Consider the following 12,543-nt stretch of genomic DNA (forward strand, 5'->3'; position numbering starts at 1 on the left):
TATGTCTGAGCAGCTCACTGGATTGAATATGACCATAACCTTCAAACGCAAAACAAAGCCAGACTTGTGTGCAATAGCCATGGACTTCAGTGGTGTCATCTTTAGGACTATGCCTTAGTTACAGTAAATAAGAATATTTAAGTTGCTTTTATAAAAATGCCTTAGAAAAAACATTACTGGTGTGCATTTTGAGACAAAACATGGCACTGATCTATTTTAAGATATGTCAGTGCAAGTTATTTTTGATTTGATTTTGATTTGATTCAATTTATTGTCATTACACACATACAAGTACAGTGCAACGAAATGTATTTTTAGAAGAAGATAAAGCATAACATGGGGAAGGTGGGGAGAAAAACATGTACACAATACACCAAAGACAAGACTTGCAACAGGGATAGGTAATCCAGTTCCGACAAGCAGCATCTGATTCTGCTGCCATGATGGCGCCGCATGCAGACCCACTTGTCAGGCTGGCGGGTCAAAGCGACGAAGGCATTGGATCTGGGTGTGAGTGGCCGCCCTCGAGTGCGGCCTATGTTTGTGTGTGTGTGTGATAGTCTGTGTGATAGTCTGTGCAGGTGTTTCAGTAGAATGGGGGAGGGACACAAGAGCGTCTATTTTCAGTTAAGGCTGCTCAAATATTCATTTTAGTCTGGGACTATAGCTTTAAGCCTCGTCTGTAAAACTTGACAAACCTCAGCTCAGTTGTTGGGACCTCTTTCGATACTTTTTAGAGAGACATTTTGTCTTGTTCTTATCATGAGAAATATCTGAGACAAAATTCAGATATTTGCTTGCTGTCTGGGAGAAATAACTAAGATATATATTTTTGGAGGGGTGGGGTTTCAAGATAGTAAACAAACAATGTAATAGATACAATAAATACAATTAGCAATTAGAGCAAAAAGCCATTATTTTCAGAATGTAGAAAGTGTGTTATCCGCATGCTAAAGGACACTGTCGTTGTGTGAGGGCACGCAGAAAATAACAGATGAGGCTGATTCATAGCCACTCTGTGTGATTGAAGCATAAAGCTTGTGATCGATCCATCCGTCTCACACCTTCGAGGAGCTTTTCTGCTAATTGGTTGTCACCATCCTACTAAAACCATGGCTTCAGTGGACATATGATGGAAGAAGACGTAACAGTTAACTATGCTTACATCATGGAAATATTATTAGAGTAATTGACATAATGTGTATTTCTTATTATCATGGAACATGAATTTTAATGATTAAAACCATTAATGTGTAGAGTATAACACATGGGTTACTTTCTCTGTACTGTATTGTACATGTTTCCAGCTGATATGTTTCCTGACAAGGAAAAAACGGACTCCTCCTGACTCTCAAAGAGCAAACAAGGTTGTTAATTTCCTAAACCCGCTCGCTCGCTCTTTTAGGTCATGTTTCAGTGATGCGGGCTCTGCTATGTTCATCTGTCGAGGATGCTGAATGACTGATCTCAGGTCAGTGGTGTCGCCTGGCGTCTGTCTGCCTCCTGTTAGCAGAGAGCTATTCATCAGTGTCATCAGCCCCATACCCCGTACACACACAGAGAGAAAAGAGCGTCCAGGACAAGAAATGCCATGAACTACATATCCTCTGTGAGAGCTTTTCTAATTCTTGGAATTTGATTTAAAGAGTGCTGTGCTGCTTAATAATTCTGAGTGAGTCTGCTGTTGTCAGCTGGTCTGATTGAGAAATCTAACCTATTATATGTGAGCAGCAGTTCACAGTGTCGGCGCCAAAGCTCTATAAACACTCAACACGCGCACACACACACACACACACACACATTCTATCTGCTCCCACATCATTGTGACAGTGTGAGAAATGCTGATATGTGAGTGAGTCTGGAGGCAGTCCAGCTGTTGTCTGTGTATATGTTTCTTTGGGTGTGTGTGAGTATAAGGGTGTGTATATCTTCTGATGTATATGTTTAATTTGATTTCTCTGGATTGTTGCCTTTTCTTTTCTCTCAACCACAAATAGTTACCGCAAAGTCACCATGAAATCTAAACTGACCCAGATTACGTTCTTAATACACTTGACTTTGAATTTAAAGGGATAGTTCTCCCAAAAACTGAGATGGCGATTAAGGCAAAAGTAAAGGTTCACCTTCAGAATTACGTCCTCTTGTCATTTCAAACCTGTAAGACTTTCTTTCTTCTGTAGAACACAAAAGAAGATGTCTTGAATAGTGTTGGGAACAGAAAGCCGTTGCCCCCCTTGACTTGCATTGGTTTTGTGTCCATGCAAAATCAGAAATGGTTTTCGGTTACCAATATTTTTCTAAATATATTATTTTGTGTTTTGTGGAAGAAGGAACTCACTAAACTATTCCTTTAATCGCCTTACATTATCAATAGATAAAATCAAGTTTTACTATAAACTGATTTTTCTATAAATATCTTGTTTCTGTATGGTTTCACATTGTCTTTCGGGTAGAATTTCAAAAGGATGCCTACATTGTTCAATTTATTTGGAATGTATTTTAAAATCAGAAATAAAGAAAGAAATAGCATTTGATAAAGTTCAAATGCCTTTAGGGGGTGTGTGAAGATGTGGACACACATTCTGTGTTCTTTCCATACAAATAAAACAGGGAAGGTGAATAAAAATAGATCAATCTTTATGGGAGCCAGTGATGTATTTGGCAAACACATCAAAGGCCATTTCCAGGTTGTTTAGAGGACAGATGAGAATGAGTTGAATCCTGAACAGGCAGGAAATCAGAGACAGGGTAAAATAAACAGACCAACACAGCTTGACCTTTCCTATAACTCACCTGACCTCTGCTGACCCTTCCTCCTCTCTTATCTCTTATCTCCCCCATATTCTGACACTGAGGGTGGAGGAGAAGTCGTCTATCTCCTCTCTTTTCTCTCTGTCTTTCTCACACACACACACACACACAGGCATACATACAGATCAATCACTGCTTTGGCTCTGGTTGATGCGCTCTCTAAGCTGCAGGCATGATACCAGACAGCATCTAAAGAGCAGAGCATGTTAGACTACAGTTATAGGAGGTAGAATGGGTGGAACAGTCTGCTTCACTGATTTGAGATTTAATGTGACAGATCAGACCTATTAGAGAGTATTCATGACGTCAATCACAAGATGTAAGAAAAAACTTTAGTGTGCTTAAAGATTTGTAGAGATGAAACATGGGAAAGCAAGAGGAGGAATAGACTGGATATATGCAGGGATGAAGATATAAGAGAACTATAGGGGGAAAGAATGAATGAAGATAACGCAGTGATTTAGGAACACGGGAATAGAATTAAAAGGGGAATTGAATGCTGGATTGGAGAGAGTGCAGGCAGAAGGACGTATATGTAATAGGAGAAGAGAAAAGGGGGATACTGAGGCACCACAAGCTGTCATCCAGTTGGAGAGGGTCAGAGGTGAAGGGTATCGTATAGTGCAGTGCTCACGACCTGAAGAATTGATAGAAAAGGGGAAAAGGGAGGACACAAGGCTAAATTCAAATAAAAAGGTGCAAGTATGGAAAATCATTTATTTTATTTATTGGCTTTTATTTGCTTTTAAAAGTGAAGAAGGCTTCCGATATTATTTGCTATTGATGTCAAAAGAAGTGCATTCAGTCTGATTCACATCATGTCGTAGAGGACAGGCAAAATGTCTCAATAAACATAAATCTAACTATACAAGAAAAAGAAAATATGCTTCCCCATAAAAAAAAACAGATTAGATGTTATCTCTTAAATATCCTGATTATTCATGTATAGACATAAGTGTGATTAAATGGAGAGCAACCGGAAACATTTGGATCTAACAAACGGAGCTCAGATTTGCCAAGTCTGCTATTATTATTGATGATCTCAATATAAACTAAACATACTCCAAATATAAAAAAAATCTACCATGGTAGTCAATGATATACCAGAAATGTCAGTTGCTAACATTTTTCCAAATATCTTCAAGTTCAACAGAATAAAGACATTTACAGGTTTGGGAACAACTTGGGTGGACTATCCCTTTAAGTAATTTTAGGGACAAATCTAAGTTAATACTTTAATAAAAAGATCTCCATCTAATCTCCTGAGCTATCTTCAATTATTGTTGAAGAGCAACTAAACACTCCATAACTCATATATTAGGCTACCATTGAAATAGTATACAAATTTAGCTTTACAAAGTTTTACATTCTTTTTAATGTTGTTGTTTTTCATTCATATTTAACTCTGCAACTGTTAGGGGATGATGTAAGAAACTGAAGTCAGATATTATTAGGCTACCATGAAGTGTTGTAAAGCTGATATCCACTAGGTGGCAGAGACACTGTGAGTCTTGTGTTTATTCTCAAGTAGCTGCGAATATAGACGCTGTTTCACCCGTTGAGAAAGTATTAATGTGGTGTTTGTTACAAGAATTTACTTTCACAGAATCAACATTGTGCATGCACGAAGGTACTGTATGGTTTATGGTTTCTTGTGGTTGAAACATTTTAGCTCTCTCAAACTGGCTTAATATCACTTCCATTGACACACAAACCAAAACTCATTTGATTTTTATTATTGTGAGCTGTGGTGTGTTATTGATTAGTTGTCTGCATTCTGTTGAGCCCTTCTCTTCTATGCCTTGTGTCATATTACAGTAAGAGAAGGAAGGAACCTGTGCATACACTGTCATTCGCAACTCATTCATGCAGCTATCACTCTGTGGTCTGCACTTTTGAAGCAAAGCCGTGTCATGCTCTCATTCATAATTCTATTATGCATCACAGCTTCAGGCTGTGTGGTGTGTTATTTGAAACCCAATGGATGTTTCAGATAGGGAGGAGGGCAACTTGACAAAGCTGATTTGCTTGATTGTATTTCTGGTACATTTTCATAATCTTTAGGCCTATACAGATTATACTCTTCATACACAAAAGCAAAACACTGATCATAAAAGATTAAACCACTGAACCCAGGAAGTGTAAATTAAAAGTTGCACACATGCATGTTATTTGAGAGTTTGTTTGTTGTTATGTGAGTGACAGACATTAAGAATGGGACATTTTCTGACATTCTAAACAACTAAGACTTTCCATTCCCCACCATTTCCTGAGAATGATTTATTAAACCTTTATTGATGAATGTCATTTATTTGTATTGCCAAAATAATGATTGCAAATGTGTTATCTATTTAAGTTGTAGTTAATTTTTTTTACATTTAATGGGTGATGGCAAAGAATTAAAAAGGGAAAATGAAATTAAGTGAGAGATAGGAGACAGGGAGGAGGCAGAGAAGCCCAGTGATGGAGTGAAAGAGAGATGCTGGGGTAAATCTCTTCTCTCTGTTGGAGCAATGTGATACTCCGCTCTGCTTGGCTGCTTTTGACTAGAACTCCTGTTCTTCCCTCCCAGAACAATGCAGGTCAGCTTAACTTTCAGTCAAGGGGTGCACACTATCTGCTTTATCCCTGCATACACACACACACACCTATATGACATTTTGCTGGGATAACTACGATACGTGAGGTTTGGTGCCAGTATATTCTACCACACAGTCTGGTATTTATGTTGTATGTTTGACTTGAGATCATATATGTATTCTAGAATTATGGTCATGAATCAAAAAGTCAACTTGAAGACGTTCCTTGTGTCACTTCAGACTGACAAATGTAACAAGGTACATCCTTGTTTATAGTAAATCAAGTTTTCTTTTAGAGTTAGAGTTAGAGTATGAGCTAGGATTAGGTCTTAATATTTATAGCTGTGTAAAAAATTCATTGTGTGTGTGTGTGTCCACACCTTATAGAAAATATATATTTTAGCTCATGTATTTATATATTCGCACCAGCGGGAACCAGCACCAAGCCAGAAAGATTTGCAGACAGGAAACAGAGATATTTACTTAACACACAAACTTTGAACAAACACAAATTTACCTTCCTGTAACATGAAGTGAAAGTCATAAATCTCTAACATTGATCCTGAAAGCCTTCTTAATACTATAGAATATAGCAAACAGAAAAGACAAATAAACTCATAAAGACACACTTAAAATAATAAATATAAACCCCCCCAAAAAATATGCTGAAGATACAACTTCTAGCAAAAAAACTATATATTGTTTTTAAAGTGTTGACTAGGTAAGGCATCCCTCACGTGCGATGAGAAGAAGAGCTTCCTCATTGGCTGCTGTCCCATCAGCAACAGCTTCCAATCAGCACTCTTCACGATTCTTATTAATCTCATCCCTTAACAGGTACATACAAACACTGGCTTCCTCTCTGCCTCTCCGCCTCTCTTTCACACACAAACAAGCACAGCCTCTCTGTCAGAAGCCACTCTGAAACTGAATCCCACCACTACAAGATAAGGCAGAGTTACTGGAAGATGAACAATATGGCTGTTGTTAAATGGCTGCCAGCCATAAGAACTACACCCAATGCAGACAGAGTCCAAGGTAGAGTCCGCTTGAGTGAGCCTAACACTATCGGATGTGAACTCTGACAGCAAGTCTGAAGGAATGCAGCAGAGTGTGCGAGCGAATGCTTGTGCTTTTGTGCGTATGTGTGTGTGTACACGAGCGTCTTGGAGCTGCACCAAGTCAACTGCGCATAGTTGACCTGTAATAAGAGAAGGAGAGGCCTGTCACTTTCCCAAATTGCTACTCAAAAGCTCTGACATGTCAGGTCAGAAATGGTGTTGAGGTACAGGCTGTGGTTTGATGGGTTTGGTGGTCCCACATTACAACAATCTGTCTGCTGCTCAGACGTGTCTGCACTGTAGTCATGTTGATAGAATCTGTACCCTCAAACCTGCAAAGAATGGTGAACTTTTTTTCAGTCATTTTGTGTCACTTATTAGCTTTAACTTTATTCTTAGAATGTAAAAACAACCTTTTAGCCCATGGTTTTAAAGTAAAATAGTAAACTAAACCGTGCAACATGTTTTACAAGCACCTGGTGGTCTGACAATCAAAGGGTTTACTTTTTCGTCTTACTTTTACTTTTGTTTCCCTGTCACCCTACATATTCATTCTCAGTGACAGGAGCTGTGAATGAATGTTTCAGTCATTTGCTGTTGGACGCTGGGAGAGTGAGTGAGTGACTTACTAATAACCCAATTAGCTGTGATTTGTAACATGGTGGGTGGAGCGAAAATGAGCTCCCATGACCTGTCATTCAAAGACAAATTAACCGTTGCTCCCATGATGCACTAGTGCAGTTGGCTTTTGCTGAAAGGGAAGCTATCGGATGTCGACTTCTCTATTGTACAACAATTCCCATGAATTCCTCTGTAAATGTTTCTGGGGTCACTTCTTACCATGAGAATCTAAGCTTTGAAGCGCAGTATAAAGTTATGGCATGACAGTGATTAGAAGATGTTTTAGAAGACTCAGTATTCATACACCAGTTGTCTTATCTGTGTGGGCACAGTGCAGATAATGTTTATTGTGTAAAATATTACCTCCGTTCAAGTTTGTGATGAACTAGCAGAAGAAGGGGGTTGATTTTTTTTTTTTTGTGCCAAGTCCCTTTATTAATGGTCCCCTGTATTCCTGTAAAAGAAATGTATGTTTTTTTTACGAATTTGACCAATAACTTTATTGTTCTAATTGGCTTGATGTCTCATCTAGTATCAAATTATACCATATGTACAGTTTCAGATAGATTTTCTTTTCCCATAAAGTACTGATGTAAATATGAGCCTTCAAATGCTGAGGCCTGTCCATCTCTTGGGTTCACATTTGTAATACTGTACTTGTCATCAATTCAGTCATATTTCTGCATAGAAACTTATTACATTCTGACCATTTTTTTACAGTCTTACATCCCATAAAAAACCCACAGCCCTAACTATAGCACTATGAATAGAAGTCCGATCAGAACATGTAAGTTTTGTTAACACCGATTCAACATATTTCTCTTTTGTTACTACAGTATCTGTACACACTGTATGTAAAACAGCTTGCAACAAATATATATATATATATATATATATATATATATACAGTATATAATGAATTTCATCAAGTACATATTGAAAATGACCAATGAAGGAAAGACTTATTTTTTGTCATTTTAAGTTTTTGTGTTTGTTTATAGACTAATCTTGAATATAATTCAATTCCCCTGAAGGAATAGTTCACCCAAATATGGACTCTAGAGTAATTTCTTTGTTTGGTGGAACGCAAATATTTACATTTCCTAAATTCTATTTCCTAAATTCTTCAAGATCTATCATTTTTGTGTTCAACAGGAAAAAAGGTATGTAATTCTTTTTCTTCTATGTTTGTCAATGATGCCCATAAAATGTCAGTAACATTCTTCCAAATATCTTTGTGTGAACAAATAAATGTAAAGATTTGGAACAACTTGAGGGTGAGTGAATGTATCCATTTAAGTCAAGTTTATTTTTTTGTTTATGTTATAGTTCAAATGTCTTGCTTTAGGTCATATTTTTACAAGGATATATTATTATTATTATTATATTATAATTTCATTGGCTGTAAAATTGAACAAAATGACAAGAGCCTTGTCGATATAGGTGAGTGCTACACTCATTCTGTTCAGTTGAGGTTCTTGCTAAAAAGTAAAATCTTTATGCTTCTGTTTCAGGAGGCAAAACCTATAGCGTTCTTAATCTTTACATAAAGAGCACTCTGTCCACAGTTAGCCATGCAGTGCCGGCGGGTACTTGGCAGTGACACGTTATCTAATACCAGTCTCAGTGAGCCTAGCAAAGCATGAAGTGTGACCAGAAAGCTCTCCCAGCATCCCGTTCACTCACAATATCAACACTTACGTCCTTTCCTAGGGCGCTGCACTCGGCTGGGTAATACATACCTATGGCATTTAGAAGAGGAAGTGGGTATTAGGGGTGGAAGCTTGCTCACAACTGAAATCAAAGGCTGGTATTAAAGCAACACATTTTGGCCATGAATTTGACTTGCTTCCCTTAACAGTGAGTAAACACATCTGTGTTTATGTATGCAGAGTGTCTGCCTCAAACCGGCATTGGCAGGTTTAGTGTTTTAATGGCTCAGACCAATTACTTGATTAGTTTATTAGAGCCAATTATCTGGGCTTTGGAAAGAGAGTTTAACTTTCATCTTGAGAACAAGAAGGTCTCTTATCTAATACTCCACTGCAGTCTACAGTAGAAAGCTCTCCTTTTTGGCTCTCTGGTTTGGACTAAGGTTATAACAGCATACAGAGGCTAAATAAGGTTTCTACACCAAATGTCAATGCTCTCCCATCATGCACTGGGTAGGGTTGAACCAGTCTCTTCCAATCAAATGATTGTTCCTTTTGATGCAGAATATATATTTTTTAAAGGGATAGATCACCCAAAAAATATGTATTTGTTCTGATGAACAAAGAGAAAGATATTTTGAAGAATGTAGGAAAGCAAACAGTTCTGCTGCACTTTTGACCAGCACCATTGGAATTTTTCCTATGGTAGTCAATGGGGTCCAAGTACTGATTACAAGCAGTATTCCAAATATATTTGTCTGTGTTCAACCAAACAAAGAAATGGAACAACTAGAGAGTGAATAATTTATGACAGAATTTTCGTTTTGGGGTAAACTATCCCTAGGCCTACTGCTAAAGACAAACAAAATGGTACCACAACAAAATGCTATTTGACTAAAAAAGCTCTGAGTTAGTAAACTAAAACTTTCAAAAGCATATAAAGTTTTGGACTGAACTGGAATAGCATTGTTCAGGCTATATACTGTGTTATGGTGTCCATGTCACAGCTGATGGTACCCAAATATCTTCCTCAGGTCTGGATTTGTTTTTACGCATTTGGCAGAAGCTTTTATCCGCATTACACTATACATTTGTTTCTGTTCAATCCCCTGCTTGAACCCACGTGTCATGATTCCGCTATCATGTCATGCTTATTCTTGGTCTTGCAGCGGAGTCATGGCATAGCCTTCGGTTTTGTGTGAGAAAGACATGGCATTGTTTTGATTTTGACTTGCCATGTGCTTTCTCGTGTCTCGTCGGTGTTTCCCCGCCCTTTTGCCTCGTTAGCCTTCCCATTAGTGTTTCACTACCTACGCCTACCCCTTGTTAATTATCCTGTGTTTCCCCTTTAAAACATCCTCGTGTTCATTGTCCTGTGCTCGTTCGTTGTACTTGTTACCCCGTCCTAGAAGCCTTGTCCTGACAGATATGTTTAAGTATAATTAGTCTTTGTGAGTGTTCGTTCTAGTCTTAGTGTTTTATAGTTGAGTTCTTGTTGAGTGTTTAGTTTTTCAGTTTATCGTGTTTGTTATTGTGAACTCTGTTTTGTTACCCCCTCGTGGGTTTTTGTTTTCTGTTATTATTAATGTCCGCTCGTTAACCCCTTCATCCCCGCTGCCTTGCAATTGGGTTCTTCCACCACGCCTTTCATGACACCACGACCTTGGCATTGCCATGCTCTTACCACTGAGCTACGGAAAAGCTGGATAACCTAAGGAATTTGTGTTTTTTTTTACACTTACACTAGTACTCTCATATTTGACATGAAATTAATTAATTTTATTAATTAAATATAATGTATTATATAAAATATAATACAGAAAAAAAAATGTTTTAGTGATTTAAATTAACGCACTGTTAAATGTTGCTGTCTCAACATTTTAAGTATGATCAAATTATAATTTATTATTTTAAACATTGACAAGTGATTGAAGTGTTTTGCATATTTTAACATATTACATACATTCTTGTTTTAAATGTCAGAACTTGGTTTTTCTGTTATCTGCTGTGTTGCTGTTTAACCAATCACATTCAGCTCTGAGTCTGGTATGCAACACCCACTTTTAAAAAGTGAGTGAACCATTTGTTCAGAAATATACAAAGCACGGAAGTCAGACACAATTTATAATTAATTTTGACTACAAATGATAGTTTAAACATCTGCAATATAAATCATTAAACATGTTACCTTTCAGATTCTTTAATAAGGTTACAAACTATAATCAGTAGGATTTGCCCAATGAATCTGGAACACCTAAAATATGTCATTGCAGGATCTCTTACCTATACTGTACACCTTCCAACCCAGTGTTTCAGAATATTTGCTCAGTGCTGATCTAGTTCACTGTTTTCTTTTCCCTCTGTTTTGTTAGGAAGTTCATCACAGAGCTTTTTACGAGTGCCCATCTCCTATGTTTGATGTTGATGGCAGCATCGGTCAGTGTAGGCTCCTGGAATGTGTTGGCTGCAGGCTTGAGACTGATAAATGTTTGGCAGGGAACATGTTCGGCCTCTTTCTTCTCTCCCAGGATAACATAAACAGTCTTGGCACAAGAAAGCAACGCTGACCTCAAGGCCAGCCTCTGACACAACCCATTCATTCAGTGCCTGCCTAAGTGTGTGTGTATGTGTAATATCAGGGGACCATGATAGGAGGAAGATGTTATGCCATGTGCTCTGTAGCAGAGTACACACACTTGTTCTGAGGTTCTTAGCTTGCCCTTAAATACAATGTATATACACGTCATGATGAACTAGTTGTAACCTACTGTAACAGTACTTCTTTATTAGAAATGATTTTATTTCACAGAGATGATATTCTGTAGTATGTAAAGAGTGTAAAAATATCTATGTTAAATTTTCTTCTGTACCCAATAAGTATAGCCAGTGATAGTAGATTAAAGCAAGAGTTTAACATCAGATCCCTGGTTTTACTCTAGTGCTTGTCACTGATCTTTGGGCCAGACTTCTTCAATTTAGTTTCATTGTTTCTCTTTCTTTATGTGCCATCAATATGGGATTCTGTCTGTAACACACACTTCAGAAATCAGTGCTTTATACATGCATGATCGTTTTCCTTTCTCCTCAAAAACATGAATTCCTTTATTTTCATTATGGATTAATGATTTATTCCACCTCACTGTATCCTCTGAGAGTTCTTTGACAAAGAGGAGAACCATTTTTTTCTATAACTAATCTGAATCAAACCTTGGTAAGATTATTCAGATGATCAAATGCAGGCTGCACTCATAAGAAAGCCCTGTCACAAAATCTACACCCATGGTGCTGGCCAGATGACTGTAAAATTATGTATTGAAGTTCATTAGTACAGAATTAATAATGCGTGTCTGATAAACTGTACATCAAAGGGAGTAAGTGGAACGTTGTCCATCTTTGTGAATCTGACATATGAAATTTGTAAGTAAATTTGTGACACATGTAAAATCTTGGGCTTAACCTTTATACTATTAGCTTCGCATCGCTACAAATATATTTTTTGCTGACTGTTATGCTCTCATATGGTGCAAAATAAATGTTGCCAACATCTATCAATAAAGTAAGAGAGATGGCTTCAGTTAGAGGATGGCTTGTTTGCGGTGACAGTAGCCATTAATGTGAAAGCAATATTGCAGTGGCCCTTTGAACGCTGCTGTAGAACCTTCTCCCCATGCTGGAATGATAAAAACATGAGTTATGGATGTGTTTATCCCGCTCTTAAAGCCTTGAGTGCATTATCAAACACGGAATGCATTACAGTCAGTATTGTTAAAAGTGTTTTTAGGATCTAATAAATCCTGGTTATTTATGCCTGGTTATTTA

The sequence above is a fragment of the Barbatula barbatula genome (assembly GCF_947034865.1).
Source record: "Barbatula barbatula genome assembly, chromosome: 1".
NCBI classification, from domain to species: Eukaryota; Metazoa; Chordata; class Actinopteri; order Cypriniformes; family Nemacheilidae; genus Barbatula; species Barbatula barbatula.